The 19,918-nt window shown below is 42.0% G+C and overlaps 1 long non-coding RNA gene across 1 annotated transcript in view; it reads right to left on the reverse strand.

Annotated features, from left to right (window-relative positions):
• Positions 1–19,918, reverse strand: part of LOC132328065 (uncharacterized) — a 53,240-nt gene that overhangs the window by 17,466 nt on the left and 15,856 nt on the right. The window contains exon 2 of the long non-coding RNA XR_009486672.1: positions 339–546. This is a non-coding gene — a long non-coding RNA (uncharacterized LOC132328065). The remainder of the gene's footprint in view (positions 1–338; positions 547–19,918) is intronic.

The following is a 19,918-nucleotide window of genomic DNA, read 5'->3' on the forward strand; positions in this document are numbered from 1 at the left end:
TACTTATTTACTATTTATTATTTACTTATTACTACTTATTTACTATTTATTGTTTATTATTTACTTATTATTTTCTTATTACTATTTATTATTTGCTTATTTACTATTACTTATTTTGATTTTTGGCCCCCTCACCTGCTTCCATCTTTTTGTGCTGCTATTTGCTATGTAATTCCCCCTGGGGAGCTCCTCAACTCATTTAAAACATGCTTTTCTTCACTCATCACAAATATTTAAATGATTTGCCATATCAGAATCCTCAATAAACCATTCATCACCAGTGCTTAGTGTTACTCTGATAAGCAAAATTCAAATAAATGGCAATGTGAAAAACTTACAGGTGAAATGAACCTTGTGTGGATTTCCTGGCAGTTCCAGCTGCAGCTACAGAGCTGGATTTGCTCTCCTGTGAGGAACCAGCCCAAACCATAGATCTGCAGCACTCCCAGGTGGGTCACAGGGGAACAGGAACACCAGGCTTCCATTGGCTTCAGTCCCACAGCTCAGAGGTGCCATCTTCCAGGATCTCTGACAACTTTTTCTGAGCTGCAGCAAGACACAAAGGAAAACTGAATATAGAAGTCAAAGGTTTCCAAATATAAGCGAGGTGAACACGCTTGAGTGCTTTTTCAAAACAGCAGGATAGACAAACACAAAAAATGACCTTTTCAGTGTATCCCCTATGGATGCCTGATTATTCTTCTCTGCATTTTCCTTATACGCTACAGTCAGACTTGAAGAATAAGGCAAGATGGATTATACAAGAACTTTTTGGTGTTAACTCCTCGTGCCTCTTTGTATCCAGCATGCTGCAAGCCCAGAAGTAACAGGACACCAGGGGGAGATTAAACAGCCATCAGTCTGAGCCAGTGCACCTAAAACACAAAGGGGGGATGAAACATGGGAATGTCAGAGCAGATTCAGAGTTTGGTGTTCAGGCAACAGAGTGGGGCAGCGGCAGGGGTCATGCCTCACTCCTTGGTCACTGTTCTCCAAGGAGCTCCAGCAAAGGGGCTGCTCTGTGGGGAATCCTGCAGGATCTGTGGGGCCGCAGGCACACGCCAAGCCATGACCCCACAGACCCCACTGGAAGAGGGGGGGCTCTTGGAGACAGTTTTGTCACAGCCAACCCTCTGTGCAAAAGAATTCCACCAACTCCCAGGCAGAAATGACCCAGCTGAAGGGATTCCAGGGCAAATTAACAGTGGACAGATACTTTTATATTAAATAACTAGTGGCAAAAATAAAAGTAAAACCTAAGAATGGATTGCCAGAGGTGAGAACTGCCACATCCTCAGAGAGGCAAGAGAGCTCAGAGAAGTCATGCAAAATAAATCTCTGTCCTGACAGAATAGCAAAGGACTTCAAAGCAGAACTGGCAACACACAGAGTGGGTACAAAAGGACCTGAAAAATAAAAGAAAGGTTGAAAGTGGTACAAAAGTTTGAAATTTAAAAAGGGGAGAATGCACTGAACAGCAATGCAAGCCTGGAAAAAACAGTTGAATTTCAGTCTCTGAATGATGGGGATGAAGAATTATCTTACAAAGCTCTATATCACAAACTCAATGAAAAATAAGGTCCCATCTTTGTATTTTCTCAGGATCCCTCTGGATTTGGGAAATAAAGTTGATCTGTGACAGGTACGAAAAAAAGTACAGACAGTCTTCCTCTTAGTCACAACAAAGAGCCATTAGACAGGAGGATCTGCTACATCATGGTCTCTATTTAGTGTGAGGAACTGTTTGTAGGTTTTGTGGTATTGTGTTGAGTGTGGGTTTTGTTGTTTTGGTTTTTAAAATGGTGACTTTTTTACCAAAAAAACCCATAAAACCACACATTTTAATGGCCAAAGGGAAGTAAGTAAATAAATTTAAATAAGGCTAAATAGAGGAATTGGGCTTGATAGATTCCACAAAAAAATCAAACTCATGTGATCTTCCTGCGAAAAGGAAAATCTGTTTAATGGTTTATAGACTTGAGCAAATTAGGAATTTGCTGAGTTATTCCTCTCTTGAACCAGCACTTCCCTTCTCTCACCCCTTGCTCACTAATGGCAAACTGTTTAAAACTGTGGTAAACTGAGACACTCTTGAGCAGAGTCTTGTCATTCCTGCAAAATGCAACAATAAATTCAAACTCTCTTTAAACAAGTCATAACAGAGCCCCTAACACAAAGTACAAATCATAAAACCAGAGAGGATAAAAACATCTGCAAATGTCTCTGTGTGCTGCAATGCCTTTCCAAGGGCTCAGGCCAGACTGAGAGCTGAGAACATCCACTTAGAGCCGTGTCAAACTGCTGAACACACAGCCCAGACCCAACCTGCCAGGAAACCAAGGGAAGGCAGCTTCCAGCTTGGGTGCTGGACCATTTCTAGGTTTCATACTGGCTCACATAAACATCAAGCACTCAAGTAACTGCTTTGCCACACACTTAATCCCCACGTAAAATCACTAAGGTAACTGCAACAGCTACAAAAATGACTTTAACCAGCCACAGGCTGCTGAGGACTCATAAGGTGGGAGAAAACCAAGCAGAACTGATTGGTGCCAACACAACTCTTTACAGCTGGAAAGGTCTCTGATATTAATTTCAGGATTTCAGAACAGCTTGCCTAAAAGCTGTGGATGTTTGAAGCAGAAGCTGGTGCAGTGCATCCTGGAAAGAACATCTAACAGCATTTCCACAATCTGCACACATAGAACAACTTGGCTAAAAACCATAAAGACTCCTAAACACCAGATAAAGGTTTTTGTGGAAATATCAAATTGAAATTTCCCCTTGCTTGTCTACTGCTTTTTCCAAGACAAAGAAGACTCCAACTACTCCAGCATTAGTTTTTTCTCCTCTAGCATGGATCCATCATCATGCACACACTTTTCCCCCATCCCTGTTCCATGTTTCCTCTGGGGTTAAGCATCTGAAATAGTTTTAAAAATCAGTCTCTAGTCTGATATTTAGTTGTGGAGTTCATTGTTTAGAAAAAACCACCAAAATCCATTTTTTGATGACCATGGGGTTTTTTTTGTTTGGTTGTCTTTTCATTGGGTTTTTTTCTTTTTCTTTTGGTGGGTTTGTTGTTGTTGTTGTTTGGGTGTTTTTGTTTGTTTTGGTTTTTTGTTTTGTTTTGTGGTTTTTTGGTGGGGTTTTTTTGGACATTTAATTCATCCTTTTCATCTCCTTTTAGGAGAGTCCAAAAAGTGCAAATGTCTTTCTTGGAATCACAACTATATTCCCCAAAATAAAATATATTCCAGAGCACCCAAGATGCTTTCCTGTGACACATGTAAAGGGTTGGGGTACCAAGTACTGGTTTGGATATGAGAATTCTGAGGGACCTTCTTCTAGTTTGGCTATCTCATTCCTACTTTACTTTTTCATTTTTCTCCCTTGTAAGAGGAAAAAACACAGTCCCAGCCTCAGGGTTGGTGTGTTTAGGAATGCTAATAGGGCTCAGCGTAACTACAGAGGTAAAGCCTGAGTTTATATGGCATGCTGAGGATGTCAGGTATCAGTTTACATTCAGGACAAATGTATTTATATCTGCAGCCACCATCTAGGCCTATCCTGAGCCATTTGCCCCAATGAATATATCACAAAGTCATTTCATTACATAGATAATGCCTTCAAAACAGAGGTAAACTAAAATCCATGGCTGAAAAATACAGGGTGGTATTAGTGGGGTTCGGAGGGGAAGCTCATTGGTTTGCATTAGGAGATGCATTATTAAATCAGCATCCTAGCAATTCATTTCAGTACACTGGGCAGATTTGTAAACCATTTTACTGCATTTGAGACTTAATCTTCACATCTGCTTTGTTGTACACATTAGCTGTGAGATAAAGCATTGGAAGAGTGATTACAGAGAGTTTGTGCCAAAAGCAGGGTCTGCTGCCTGCAGAACCATAAAACCACAAACCATGCCTGCTCCTTTCCCTCTGGAAAGCTCATCCTGCACTCAGTGGTGCAGCTTCCAGATGTCATTGCCATCAGGTCAGCTGTTATTCCCTCCACTCTCCTCCACCCTGGCCCTGCTTGAATGGTGCTTTTTTAACATTGTCAGAGGATTTCTTGTGCTTCCAAAGGATGAACACCCCACAGGCTCCCTGCAGAACAGTTGCTCCCTGAGATGTTCAGCAGTATTGATGCCTTGTCAAGGCTGCCCCAGAACAGAGGCTGGACAGAGCTAAAGAATAAAGCAGGGATTTATTCCAAGGATCTCCTCCATGGATCCACCTTGGGCAGCACAAGAGCCCAGCCAGGGCTGCACCCAAGATGAACCAAAATGGTCCCAAAATGGACACAGGGTCTCTCCCTGGGATCAGTTCTGCTGCATTTGCACCTTGCAGTTCATTGTCCCAGCCCAGCTTTAGCCCAGGCAGTCCCACCCTGCTTGTTTTTCTCTCTCCAGCCCACGGGGTTTGTGCTCCTGGGCTGAGATTTGGATCATTTGTCCTTGGTGCCCAGCTGGAGCAGGAATTGTTTTCTCTCCCTACTCTGAGAAGAGAACTTACCAAGCATTAATATGAAGCTCAGAAGTACACACTACAGCAGCACAGAACCAGAAAAATATAAAAGCTAAACCCTGAGGCATCAGCATAGAAACCCATGAATGTTCACTCTGTACAGCACTGGCCTGGTCACTTCACTCAGCAATATCAGCTCAGCTGGATTCACTCCACTTTCCTCTGCAGCCATGGATGGCTGATGGGATGGGGAGGCATTTATGGCAGGGCAGCACAGAAACCCCCTGTGTTCCACTGAGGGGAAGGTCAGCTTCCAGCCTTGCAGGGGCTTCTGAGAACATTAGCAAAGTTAGAACAAAATCCTGTGGTTTTTAACAAGAAAGCTCAGTGAAAATACACATTTGAGCAGAATTTGGGGTGACCATCCATAAAGAGGATCAGACACACAACTACAGCAATCCATACAGATGTGGGCAGCCCCCAGACTTATCAAATGGTGACATTCCACCTCCCCTCACCCTTCTTTTAACTGGCAATTCCCACTCCCAGAGGGGCACAGCCAAAAAGTTGCTTCAAGTCCTAAGACTGCATTGGAAAGTCAGGTTTCTGTGTACCAGAATAACTTTTTAAACACTTGGGACTGACCCAAGTCAAAAAAGGCTTTTGCCTTATTTACCTCACCCCTATGGAATTCTGAAGTCTACTGAGGTTATTTATAGACAAATATTCATTTTTCTATTGTTCAGCATTTTTTCAATCCAAGTGTTGTCTGGTAGTATCCCAACTTCCAAAATCCTAAGTGCCATGCTCACAGTTAGATTTCTTGACAGACACAACCATGCAATTTTGTGGTGGCAGTTATTCCAAAGTATTTTAAGTACCAGGAAGTGTGGGAAAGACATAAAATAAATAGCATCTCACAGAATAATAATAATAATATGAATCACACAGCACATTTTTTTAATGTTAGCAGTGTGTAAATGATCCAGTTTAAAATTTAGCTGTGGCTGCTGCAGTCTGTTCATTTTAACTGATTTGGAGTGCCACCAAAAATAACGTGTCCTGACTGTAAGTCAAGGTGAGACAACTTATGTAAAGCCTTAGATGTTCTTCCTGTCCATGATTCTCCTTTTCTGTTTTTCACCCCCTGCCCTTTTGGATCCTGGGGGTTTGTTCTGGCCAAAGAAAAGTTGTCTTTTCCCACCAGCCTGCACTACTTGGTGGGGACTGCAGTGTCCTTGCCAAGTAGCCTGAGCTCTGGGAGTTTGCTCCAAGTGCACCAAAGCTTTCCAAGAGAATATCACCTCACCATGAAGCTGTTTCCAGAATCCTGTAACAGCAGAAGATAAAGGATTCTCACACAACTTCTTCAGCTTCTAAATATGACTTGAAACAAGCTGATTTCATTCCAGAAGCCAAACCATCTCAATTTAGAATATTCTCAGCAATTATACATTCAGTCACTTGTTTTAAACTTAAGCTTGTTAGAAAACAAGGCAACTTAAAATACCAATGTTTGGAGTTGGTGGATGAACAAATAGATCAAGAAAAGAGAAAATAGTCCTAACACTTGCATAAAGAACATTTGTCTTTGCACCATGGCTGGAAATACTACACAGAACTGTAATCTTTAATGACAAACAAAGGTTACAGTCTTGAAAGATGCTCTTCCATACTTTAGATTTTGTGAAAGCCCCGTTCTGAGACTCACCTGCTTCCTTTATTAATGCACAGCACCCAGCACTGCTGGACTGGGGTTGATGTCCCCCTACTCCAACTTCACTGCTTCCCCACGTGAACTGCAGACCAAAACCAACCCCTGGCTCCTGGCAGCCCTTAGAGGTATAATCTTATATTAGAAGTATAATCTTCTGAGCATTTGAAAATCAGAACACCTGCAAAAGATGGCTGAGGGACTCTTGAATCATGAGACAAGGAGGTGAGAGAAACCTTCAGCTAATTCACCTCACTGGCATGTCTGATACCAGCCATAATATATCCTAATTGATGCTCAGAAAAAAGTCAGAGATGCTTGAAATAAATCATAGACTTTTTCAAAAGTTTAACCTGCAACTTTTAGTTAAATATTCAGCCTTAATGTTGACCTCGTTCATGTCCTTGGTCTCCATTTCTATGAGGACTTGGCTTTCTTTCACTTAATTACTTGCAAATAGACATCACAAGCAGAAAAAAACCCCATCAGATATCAGAAGATTAAAAGAAAAATACAAGAATTGTCTATTTTATACTCTCTTCTTCTTGCTGCTGTGATAATGTTTTACTGGTAACCTTTTACCAGCAGAGAAATTAAAAAGAGCTTGTGGCAGGATCTCAGCTGTGGAAGAAAGGGAGAGAAATGTCACTCAAAGCAGCAGTTTCTGCATGCTTCAGACTGCTCAGAGACACCCAGAGGGGGTGGAGGAGCTTTCTCTGACACCAAGGAACCCAATCCATGCTGGAGGAATTATGACTGATCCTATTGCTCCTGCAAACACGAGGGGAGCTGATGAATGGAGCTGGAGCTCAGCAGCAGCCAGGATTTATTTTCTAGCATGGTAATATGTCAGGTGAAAAAGACAGGCAGACTCTGGTACCTATTACAGTGCCAAATATCAGAGACAAGCTGAGTAAACAGGGTCAGACCAGGCATTTCTGGAGAGAAAGACTCCTCTCCCTCAACCTGTATATGGTGCAAGAGTGGGGTTGATCCAGAGCTGCTCTGGCTGCAGAAACCTCCCACATCTGCTCTTCCCACACCCTTAGTGAGTCCAACAGGCTGCTTCTCAAAACTCCCATCACAAAATCCAACTTCTCAGTAAAACACAAGCAAACCTCACCAAGTGCTCGCAGAATCTGTGACATCTCTTCATTGTTCCTGCCTCCAGTATTAGGACAGCTTATTTTTACATACTCTTTACTTTTCTCTGAGTAAAACAGAGAGGCCCAGATGAACAGTGGATGTCCTTTGAACTGGGAGGTGGAGGGAGAATTTAATTTTTAAGAAAGGATTAAAAATATTACAGAGATATTTTATTTGCTCCTTGAGGTTCCACAGGATATTGGTAGAATAAGACAAAGACACAGGAAAGCAAGCTAAATTTGCTTAGATGTTTATTCTAATTAGTGAACATGGTGGGCTAAATAGCACATGTAACAAATATCTGATAATCATAAAATGGCAGATCTAAAGTATATAGGAAAAATACTTTTAACTATTGATTGTTTAATTTTACCTCATTTTCTGGGTCTATTTCCAACATGAACAGGTCTGAGTTACTTATATAAGGTAGTCACACATTCCTAAAGTAGCCCTTGTTATGCTTTTTACTGTTTTGTCAAAACTAAAGCAAGAAAATCTCTATGTTCCAGCTGAGAGCTGCATTTTTATTTTTCATAGCTGAGTACAATGTCATGGACACATATTTCTCTAGAAGCAAAAGAAGGATCTAGTAACACCTGCAGCTCTTCGTGGAGCAAATCAAAACATGAAGAGCACAGATGGAGATGCTTCTCTGTATATCCACAAATTCGAGCCTGTTTTGGTTGGCTCAGTGCTCTTGAAATAAAAAGCAGCTCTAAATTCAGATCTCAACTTACAGACAAGCATTCAAAGATGCTCAGACTGTAACCAAGTTTAATTTTCTGCAGGGAAGGTAAGATGGGAAATCAGGTTTCTGGAAAGAAAGGAAGTCATGAATGCTGAACTAAAGATGGGAGTTGGGGAGAGCAAGAAAGGAACCTTAAGCCCTGCATCATGATGGATTGCCAGTCTGGATTACACACCCAGAGTATCTGAAATGCTGCACAGCATCAGGGACATGGGGAAAACCAAACCAAAGGGCTGGGGGATGAGCCCTGCTGCAATCTGAGCATGGAGAAATTGGAAAACAGGCTCCCAGGAAGGTGTGGGATCATTTTGAGCATTACAAAGAACCTAAGTACTCCAAACTAGTTACTGCATTCCTGATAAGAATGAATATCGCACTCCATTTTTGGAAGGATTTATCCCTTTGCCAAGTGAGATGTACTCGGGTGCAGGAAGGGAATTCAGGTGATCAAACTCCAGCTGTGCAGACTTAGTTAAGCAGACCCCACCTGACAGCAACCAGCTTGCACAAGTTTTTACCTCCAGGACAGGGCTCAGCCAGCTGCCCTAGGGTGAGGTGAATCACCTTGGGGAGGCAGTTCTCCTGGCTCTTTTGCCTGCCAGAGCAGGCTGTGTGGGTGGGTGAGATGCAGGATGGAAGTGTCCCAAAGCACTTGCACTGTCCTGTCCCATTAATCCCTGCTCTAACTGGGTGGCACCAGCAGCATCAGAAGCCAGGGTGGGCAAAACCTTTTGTTTTCCTTTCCAGGGACAGGAGCCAGCTCCCACCCCAGCCAGTGTAGCTGTCAGCTGCAGAAACCCAGAATTATAGCTGGCTTAAAATAACCCCCCTCCTCTCAGGAGCTGGTGCAGCATCATTCCCCACTCAAAAGCTGTTCAGCAGCTTTGGGAAAAGAGCAAGGCCTATTTGCATCAACTTTCAGAATGCAGTTTATATAATGCCTCACCAGCCTTTTTGAGAGAAAGGACAGCAGCTGTGGAAGTCCTGGAAGTGTTTTGCAGCATGCACCAGGTTGGGAAGAAGCATAAGGGAAAGCTCCTCTTTCAAGAATTCTCTCCTTCCTTTCTGCCACAGTGACCCTGTCAGCTGAAATCAAATTAGGAAGGAAATCAAATTATGAGCCAGATCTCACAGGTGGGGATGTTCAGATCTGAGATGATGACTGGCAGTTGCAGAGCTAAAGTACACCTACAAAATCAGAAAGAAGGTTCATGCAGCAGCATCCATCCACTGGGCTTACTCTGATCCAGGCTGCTGTCTGGGGATATCTTTAATTTGTAATCCTCCTCATAGATTTCAAGGGAAAAAAAATAAAAATAAAAGAGAAACAAAAAGAGACAGGGAAATCTTCCCCCAAAGAAGCATAGAAACAACTCAACCCGTAGCTTCAATCCTTTCATCACAACTTACTGCAAGTCTGAACTTCTTTGGGATTTAAATTAAAAAAAAAAAAAAAAGGAAGAAAAAGAATCAATATGTTTCAATATAGCTGCCTTTTGCTCCTGTCTCCATTCTGTTCTCCACTGAAAGGCATGGAAGATGTGCCAAAATAACACAAAATTACTGTTCTTCCTCCCATGCTCCCAGCAAGACAGGAAACACTATGGCCTCATGAGAATATTTTTTTTAAAAAACAACTGTGGCTGATCCTGCACTGAGCTCCATGGAAACAACAATGGAACTCATTGCTGGACTGTAGCCTAAATCTGGGGTTTAGCTCCATTTTTTTGAATTTTTTCTCATTTTGTCCAAAACAGCCTACACATCTCTGGTACAGCTCTGAGGATCTATCAGGAGCTAAGCTGAGCTCTCCAAATTCTTTTTAAAGAAGATACCAAGCAGCCATGAAATGGTAATGACTTTGAGTACTTAGCCCAGTAACCCACAGGAAGAATGCAGGTAAAACTTTGTTGAGTAATGCTGCATTATGTAAAGCCAGGATCAGATAAGTGCTGATATTTTTTCTATGCTTGCCACGATGAATAAAAGCACACAAAGCTTTATTTCAAAATATAAATGAGGTTGGGCTGAACAATTCCTGTAGCTCTTTTAAAAATTAGGCAGTTGAAAAAGAATTGTCAATCAATTTTACAGGGAACAATGAATGCTAAACCTCATTCAAGACTGTTTCTGTACTGGTCTTATTTTCCTAGCATCGAGTGCATTTTGATCCACATATCAGATGGTATCTTTATGCCCTGCTCTTTGAATGATTTCATCTTTTTTGCACAAAGCCACAAGAGAATCCTGAAAGACCTTTTCAGTTTGTTGATCTGAAAGAGTGAATACTGGAGAAGCCCAGCTATTTTATATCCTTGACTTCATTATTTTTACAAAGTACAGCTACATGTGTTCCACTTTAGCCAATAAGGATGCCATTGAAAAGTATAAATATGCCACTCAGTATGCAGGGCTTTTTTCCCTGGCTGCAACAAGATGTTCTGCCAACTAATTCACATTTGCATGACATTGTAATATTTCCATTAGCATGGCTGATAAAAGTTTTGAAGGTCTGGACATTTTGCCAACCTTCAACGTTTTTTTAAGAAACTTCTGCACTACCTCTTCCTGAGGAAAGGAAACAACAAAAGAGCCAAACTAAAGAACTAAACCAAACCATCATGACTTAGAAAAACGATGGGTTTAGTTTAAGTTTTATATTTGTTTTAGGTAGGAAAGCAATTCCATTTTTTAATGTTCTGCTGTTTTAAATGTTTTGAAGAAACTGGCATCACAAGCAAAACAGACATAGAGAGGAGTTGGGCATAAAGCCAGAAGTGGTCACACTTGTGAGTCAAGGCAGTCCAGAATTCTCCCATGCACAAAGGCATGAGTCAAACACTGAAAGCAGCCAAAGGCCAGAAGGATGAGATAAAGGATAGCAAGGAGATAACTTTGAGCAGTTCCTACTTTATAAATCCTAGGAGCAGTTGGCAGACCTTGTCCAGAGAAACCCAACCTTGGATGAGCAAACAGGGCCCACAAAAAGAAGTCGACTCCCTCAAATGGCAAAAGGCCAAAGCACCAGAAATTCATGCAACACAGGAAAGAATAAATAAGGAAATAGATATTTCTGATGGAAAGTAAGCAGCTAATCAGGATGCTAAAGCCTCTGCTGCTCTAAGAAACAGGGGTCAAAGAAATCCCATGGGGTCACTGCTCTGTTTGCATCCTCAGACTCAGGTGAAGTGCAAGGCCCCCTCATCTCACCTGAGATGAGCTCACAAATCCTGGAAGAGGGAAGTCATTTTTTCTTCTTTCCATAAATAAAGCCAACCAAAATACAAAGCTTGAATAAATACAGCAAAAAGAATAAATTCAGATCAAGAATATTGGACAAGAACCCAGGCAGAGAACACCAACACCTCCTTTCTCCTCACTCAGAGCTTCAGACTCTGCTGCTGGGGGCAAGGGGAAAGAACACACCCCCTAAAAACCTCACAAGTTTCCTGTTGTGAGGCAACATTAACCACCTACTTTAATAGACTGAATAACCACAGATTGAGGCGCTCAACTTCACCATTAATTAGCTCATCAACATCTTGCAATCAGGAGCGTGCAGCATAAACAATTCCAGCCCTGCTCCACTCAAAGCTAACTTAATTCTGATGAGTATTTTGTGCATCACTGATTGTAAGTGTGAGCTCTTTTCAGAACTGATAACTGAAGTCTCACTAAGTGATAGAGGTGGAGCATTTCTTTTTCTGGAGTGTTTCACAGGGGTAATATTTGTAGCTTCTAGAACCATCATAGAGATGAGGAATTCAACCTGTCCTCTCACAACAGTATTTCTTTCAGCATGGTAAGAAATTCATAAAGTCTTTTTAATTAAAGTCCGAGCACACAGTGCTGCAGGGCACTCACTACCTGTAAATTCTTGTGCCCGTTGTAACACAGCAGAGTCACACCAGAGCAACTCAACCAACTCAGCCAGGCCCTATGGAAGGCAATATCTTAGAGCCTGAACTCATGTTTCAACTTAATAATTTTAATGCTCTGCAAAGGCCCCTGGCCAGTGGAAGAAAGCTGCTTTTGCTCTTGGTCTCCAAGGCAGACCTTGCCCCGTTGAACTCCCCAGTTTTCACTGGGATCATCCCAGGGATTACACTGCTGCTGCTGCTGCATTAAATCCTTTCTTAAGGAGCAGGAATAAAGGTCTTGACTTCCCTTGGTTAAAAGCAGCACTCACAGAAGGAGCAGACTCCAGCAGATCTCTAATTTGTGGCCATGCAAAAGCTCTAGTAGGAAGCAGTTGAGAGGCCCACGTTCATCCCCCACTGCAGGGCAGCACGATGCTCCTGTTAATTTGAGTCAATTTAACCTTTGGGTTTACACTTCCTCATGGTTTTGCCACTAATTTGTTCACACTGTTCTTATGAATTGAAAACAAGCCTTTGAGGGACCTTTTCAAATGTCTTTACATGTCCATACCATTAACTCAGACCAAGAATAGCTCCAACCTAACTAAAGACAGCCTTTAACATCTCCAACAGCAGTGGGTGACAAAGAGCTACGCCTAATGAGCCTCAGCCCACCAGAACATATGTTTGTCAGTACTGCAGATTGATGCCAGGATTTATTATGTAAATTATTACACAACCATTGCTTGAGTCTCCACTACTAATGACTTGCTATGAAAATAGATCATAAGCAGAAAAAGAAAATCAAGAAAGAGACCACATTATTCATATCTGAGTGGTTTTACTTCTGCCATCCATTCCCCAGCCAGAGCAATTCTTGAGATAAATCCTTCAATCCACCAGTGACTGCCAATGAGTTTCTGTGTTTGTGTCAGCAAAGGGGGCTAATAATAGTACAGACAGTGTGCTACACACTGAGAAGCAGAAAGGGAAATAAAAGACCCTCTGACTCAGGAGATCATCTCACTTTTACCCTTTGCATTCCATAAGGAATTATGTTTACACATCTGATTTTTTTACAGATGATGGTGCCATCCATTCATGGCCTGGTGTTTCAATGACTGCTGTTCAAAAACCTCCCATTTAAAGGTACAAATTTTGAATAATTTTGAAATTATCTGCCAGAAATAAAGGGTTAAAAATGTATGCTCACAGCAGCACTCTTTCCACAGGTGTGTAACACCCGCCATGGAAGCAAAGGCAGGCAACGTGAACCATGGAAAGAATGTTTTATAGTGCCTCAGCTCCTTGCTGTGGAGCTCACCCTTTCCAAAGCACCAGTCAGAATTCCACATAAGTGAGCATTTACAACCAAACACATCCTTTCCTATTGTTTTGATTTTTATATCTGCTTTAAGTCCCACCTGCTTTTTCCTTAGCTAAAAAAACCAAAAGATTCATTCTGACCTCTGTCAGAAAGAAACATATTTCAAGTTAACAGGCTACCTTTCAAAAACAACTATGCTGCAGCCTTAAAAGTGATTGACAGATGAGTAGTTCCCAGTCCTCTGCTAACTAATTTTAGACACTTAACTGCTGTCACCCTAAGCACTCTAGGAAACAGCAAGGCACCTCCTGACAGCAGCTGAGATCGTGGTGGGGCAAGCTGCTCATTTCTCTCTCTCACTGCAGGGGAGACAGCACAATTTTCCTAACTGAAGTGCATTAATTATGTACCTAAAGTTATCCAGGCTTAAGCAGACATAACATGTACAGAGAATCACTGCACCTGAAGCACTTCAGTGGAGAGCTCCTTCTTTCTAGGAGTTTTTAAAGCCCCTGTTACATTTCTAGGTAGCTCATTCCCAAAGAATTACCTGGGAGCTGGTGAACACTGCTTAATGAAGACCTTTCCCCAAAACACCTGTGAAAACTTTGCTTTTCACTCTTTTGGGAGTCTGGGCACAGCAGCAGAACACCTAAGGAGAGCAGATAGCAGGGGATGGGAGGAGGAACAGCTGGGGAAGAGAGAAAACTGAGTTACCTTGTAGGCATTTCCAGCACCTCAGAGGCTCCTGGAGAATCCTGCTGGCTTTGTGATTGATGTAATTCATGTAGTCAAGAAGGCAGGAGCAGCAGCAGCTGTGGATGGCACAGCTGACAGTGCTGCAGAGGGGCACAAGGCAGTGACAGCATGCAGAGCCTCCCTCCCTGGGATGCAGCACTTTAACCTTTCATTAAAGCATGCTAAGCAAGGGCTTGTGCATTTATTTGCAAGATAAAATTATCCTTTTGGCAAAAAGAAACTGTTACAGCCCAAACAAAACTTCAGTTGAAGGTAAACAGAGACTCAGAGGAGAGAAGCAGCACGCACACATGAAATTGGCCAGGCTTATTTAAGCCTGCAAAAAGAGAGTTGAGGATTTAGCAGAGCAGATCTGATAACGTTCCATATGTAATTAGAAAAAGGAAAACAAATACATCCTACTGTATCTAGCAGATCTCCACTGCTCTGTGTTGTGGGGAAAAGTGCAATCTCCTTCCCCTTGCTGGAATGGGCCATTTAAACCAATAAAAATATATCAGCTGGGTTTTAATGTGTATTTTCACATTAATAAGAAGCATAACACAAAATACTGAGAAGTGTAGGCAAACAAAATTAGGAAGGATCCAGCTCCACACTTCCTAGAGCTTCCACCATGCAAAGAATTAAATGCAATATCAACTTAATCAGGAATACCAGCCCATCCTTTGTCATTAATGACATAGGAAAAAAGTGCTACCCCATTGGTGTGAAGTTCAAACACATCTCCAGGTGATCTGATCCTTAGCTCTAAAATTCCCAGTTTTCCAAATGCCAGACTCTACTTTCAGACACAGCTGACAGAATTGAATCTTTTGCTTTAATACTAGGACACACTACATAGCAATGTGCAAGAGAATGTGAAAGGCTGATGTGACAACCTTGGGTCACTGCTGCCAGTATTTACTTGTCAAAGTGGTAGATAGAGGTTTTCCATGGAGAAAAGCCAATTCTTTACTAAATAATTTGTCACAAAGTGTAACATAATCAATTTTTCCATAATCCATAATCATAATTTTTCTAAGATACAGTAAAATATGTTGCATTGGGCGTGCTCCTAAATGGGGTGAATGGTGGAATGGCTATACCCTTCTAATTTAAATTATATTTAATTATGTTCTTTATTCTGTCTGAGCCAAATGTCTGCATTCAGCCATGAAAAACGCTGCATCAGGCTTCCTGAGCCTGCAGCTGCAGGTGAATGTGGTTTATAGAACTGAGGTAATATTGGAAACTGGTGTCAGCACTTAGCTGGAGAAAAAACAGCACTTCAGGGCAAGGCTGCTCATTGTATTGAATAAAGGCAGGATTTTAAGAAAGTTGTGGTCCATTTTCTTCATTATACCACATGTGATAGCTGGGCCCAGTAAATAAAAAAGCTTTAAACAAGCTCTGACCCAGAGCAGGTTATGTTTCTATAGCAAAAATTAATAAAAATATCTAATAAACTCTGCAAGTCTCTTAAATTCTTTGGACCTAATAGTTCCCCTCCATGAAACAGATATGAAATGTATTACCCTCACAAAAATTTTTCATCATGATGATGAAAAATATTTCTTCTATCTAACCTTTCTTCCAAGGGGAAAAAAAGTTCTTAAAAAAAGATTAAAAACCTGATGGATACATGGATACATGAGCTTGATGGATGCTCAGGCACATTTTCCCTCGTTACAGAAGACACAGGCTCATTTGGGACACAGTAGGGCCTGCGGGCTCCTCTTTGTAAATTCGCTCTCTGCTGGAATTTGGAGGCTTTTCCTTGTCGAGGTTTGCGGTGGCCTCTAGTGGTGTCCGTGGGAATGGGACCCTTCCCTCTCCCGGCTGCCGGGACATCCCAGTGAGATCCATGATCCCAAACCATCCCTGCTCTGAGCTCTCCCGTTCTCCCAGAGGTGTGAAAGAGCTGCTCAGGAAAGCTCTTCCATAGTTTACGCTGTGGGATGACAAATACAGGCTTCTCTGAATGTCAAGAAATTACTTAATTTGCTCTCTATTTCTCTTCAACAAGCTCAGCAAATCCTCATTTTATATTTCTAAATCTTTTATCCTGGTGCCTCAAATTAGTTCTCTTCCCTAGAGTTTCCCCCAAAGTCTCCAGGGCCTCTGGTGTTTAAAATATCCCTGAATTCACCCTTAGCCCAGGGATAAAGAAATCTGGGGATGCTCTTTCCTGACAGAGACACAGGTGAACTTCCCAAGCTATTGGGACAAAGTCTGACTGTGCTGCAATGATAAGGATAGTTTTAGGGTCTGATTTGCTCCCAGGAGAAATGGTTTTGAACTTCATTCCTTAAGCTGTCTTTTAAACATTGCTCAGGTTCATTTCAGAAGCAGAACACCACCCTCTGCTGAGAGAAGCATACACATTTTTCCTCCCAGCACATGAGGAAACATTTTTGCATACACTCTCAGGCCTCAATGACTTCTTTGCCAGATTCATTTATCATTTCTCTCTGATCTGTCTTGAAATCATCCTCATGAAAAGACTTAATCATCCAGACCCAAGTCTCTGCTATACCACTGCAAAAATCTTTTCATGGTTTTGCTTTTTCTTCTTCCTCACCTCAGACCTGCAGTAGTGTGAGAGGCTCTAAAACCAGCAGGAATTTGTAGCAGCCGTGGCAGTGTTCACTTCAGCCACCACATCATTTAGTGGCTCTAAAACAGTTTATTCCCAAGGCACTTGCTAGCAGAAATCAGGATGCTTGTCAGAGGTGTTTGAACTAGATGTGCTGGGGGAGAGCCTAATGAAAGGTGAATCTGTCTTTTTTTTAATACAACTCTCATTTCTTCAAGGGCTTGTACAGAACTCATTCAGTTCAGCTTTTCATTTCATCTGAAATCTAAAACACTGAACAGACAACTTAATAATGAGATGCTGCCTTTCAGCAGCTCAGCTGGGCTCCCAGAAGAGCCAGAAGCCTCCCTGGAGGAGCCCAGAGAAGAGCTTTGAAGTGAGGACTTTTGTGGGCTGGGAAACTGAGTCACAGACAGAAGAGAGAACACAGATAGGACGTGACAAGGTCAAGAGTAAGCTCCAATTGTCCCAGTTGCTAAGATCCCATCCTAATCCCTGAACACATTCCTTTTCTTGGGAGGGTTATTTCATAATGAACCCTTAAATCCCACCACCGTTCTCATCTTCCTCTGGCCAAATGATATTACATGTTGCTTTCATTACTGGTTTGTGCTACCCTTTGGCTCTCCTGCTCCACTCCAGCTCACTTGGCTTGGCCCACAATCTTTTCAAAAGCACAGTGCAAGTATTAATTCTGTTCTCTGCAAAGCTTGCCTAAATTTGTGGCAAAGAAGAGGCTGCAGAAGAACTGTATCGTGTGTCTCCCAAATGAAACCAGCTGCCTGTGATTTCCATGGCTGCAACTTCAGACCAAATTCTGTGAGCTGGAAAGCCAATCTTTGGCCACCCTTTGACAAAGGGAGAGTTTAGAATTATTTTTATTTACATTTAGCACTGTTAGCATGGAAATTTGATTGCAAATGTGACCTTCTTGTCATCTCCTCTCGCTCAGCCAATTTTGCTGCTAACCTAATTACAATGGTGTGGAAAATTTGTTTTAATGGGTCATTTCATTGTAGCTGTCAAGTCTGCTAATAAGAGACCAAAATTCAGTGGCACCACCTCCCACAGGTCATTGCAAAGCTCTCCTGCAGTCCTTGCCCTGCTTCCTGGCAGGCTGTGAAGCCTTCTGCCAAACTCCATGCTACTACAGACCATCCCTGTCTGTAACCACAATAACTGATCTAAAATTAAATTGGGGTTATGAGGTATGATATTAGACCTGAGAAGGATATTGGCACCTATTGGCACCATGGGCTCTCTGAAACTAGCTGAGGGTCACTCTTGTTACAAGCTAATCTACAAATGTTGTGGGTCTTCCAAAAAGCAGTTCCCACTCTGAAACAGTGAATGCAGGAAGTGTCCCATGAACCATTATGGCCAGAAATCTGTAAGGTGTAAATTAATAACTTAATTCTCTCTTTGGCTATTAAAGCACATTGTTTTCTCTTGAGCCTGTATGTTAATTAGCTCTCTTTCAGCTGCTAGAGAGGAGTGCCTTATTTCACCTCAAGCATTTCAAAACTTCCTTCTCCAAGCTTCTTTGTTCTTGTGGGGAGGCAGAGATGAGAAGAAATGGATATTTTCCTCATTTTTTCCCACCTTACTTCCTACACGCTGTTCTTACTCACTTGTGAAATGCAAAATCTTTGCCTGCCATTGTCAGCAATCTCACTCTGGCTCTGATTATGATCTGAGCTGTTGTAAAAATTGTTTTTGGAGATCTGTAGGATAAGAAAATCCATTTGATTATCAGATTATTCGATCTCTCTTTGAGGTGTCCCACTGAAATATGAGACCATACCATTGCATTTTTTTCTCCTAACACTGCAAGAAGAAATGTCTGTGACATTGCACAACAATGAGCTTGTCTTTATTGAAGGGCTCAGAAACTTTCCCAAGGGCTTCTCAGCCTCAGGTGTGAGGGTTCTGGGCTCCTGCCTGAGGAACCAGGGTTCCTTCTGCCTGAGGTCTTGCAAGGACTACACCTGAAAGTAAAATGATACTGGTCCCAAAAATTACAAAAGTCAGGCTATTTCCCAAAGTCAGGCTCTGGCAGTGTGAGGGTGAGTACATGAAAACAGCTACAACAGAGCCCTACCTAGTGGCTTTACCCAAAATTAAAATTTCAGTACACAGGAGCTGCCTCTCTTCAGGCCTTGAGTACCAAAACCAAGCTGTGATTCACATCTCTTACCCCACTGCAAATGCTCTGTGTCTACAGCTCATCTGGTCTGCATGGACTTCTCTTTTTTGTGCTTTTTCACCTCTCACCTTTTCAAAAGCCAGAGTTCAGAGAGCCACACAGTCAATGCTCAAAATGGCTCCTGCAACCCAGTGAGAGATGGGTAACATGAATGAGGCAGCAGATTTGTAGCAGACAGAAATAACAGATGACAGGAGACACCTTCTTCCTTCTCTGGAATACAGTAAAGTATCTGCCACTGGTATTATGGGAAATGTGAACATCCAAAAATAGAAGGTGGTGGAAGCAGGATGATGCCTCAGTGCCAGGTCTGAATTGCTATGGTCCATTCACAGCCAGCACCTTGAGGCTCAGAGTAAATCCTGCAATATATTTCCTTCTGAAAGGAATTTATGGTCAGGAAGAAAGCTGGCTAGTGGTATGAACTCACTGCAAAACAAACACATGCACAAATCCTGGTACTCTTCAAAGGGTAATAGATTCAAATCTACTTCCATCCAATTATTTCTTCATTTTCAGAGGGCACAGTGGAATGAAAGTATTCAGAGGAATGAAAGTAGTGAAGCTTTATCTTAACCCTGCCAGGTCTGCAGAAGAGAACGTGGTTTATAGCTTAAGGCAAAAACACAGTTATTTGTAGAACCTTTGGCTGCAGATCCCACAGGCTGTGAGAATCCCACATCCTCAGCTGGCTCTAAGTCTCCAGTTCAGCAGATCTCCAGCAGAACATAACAGAGAAAGTGAAAAACTCTCAGTTACCCAGCAAGCAAGGCATGCAACAAGCTCAGCATCTCCTCTGACAACATGAAAGTGCAGATGTCCTTGGCATTCCCAGAATAATTGTTATCTTTTAATTTCCAGAAAAATGAGTCCAGAAATAAAAACATCTGAGTTGAGAACAACAGCAGCAAAACCCAGATGTGAAAATCCTAGATCCTATGCCCACAGTTTTTGCCTTTCAGAGATAACTCAGAAGAAAGTTCCCAACTCTTCATGGTTCTACAGATTTCATTTTCTTGCATAGCTTTGCCAGAGTTTTAGGGTTTGAATGCCAGCACATGACTCTCTGGAATATGCTACGTTATGAAAGTCACCCTTGGAGTTCTAAATTAAT

The sequence above is a fragment of the Haemorhous mexicanus genome, chromosome 5 (genome assembly GCF_027477595.1).
Source record: "Haemorhous mexicanus isolate bHaeMex1 chromosome 5, bHaeMex1.pri, whole genome shotgun sequence".
In the NCBI taxonomy this organism is placed as follows: Eukaryota; Metazoa; Chordata; class Aves; order Passeriformes; family Fringillidae; genus Haemorhous; species Haemorhous mexicanus.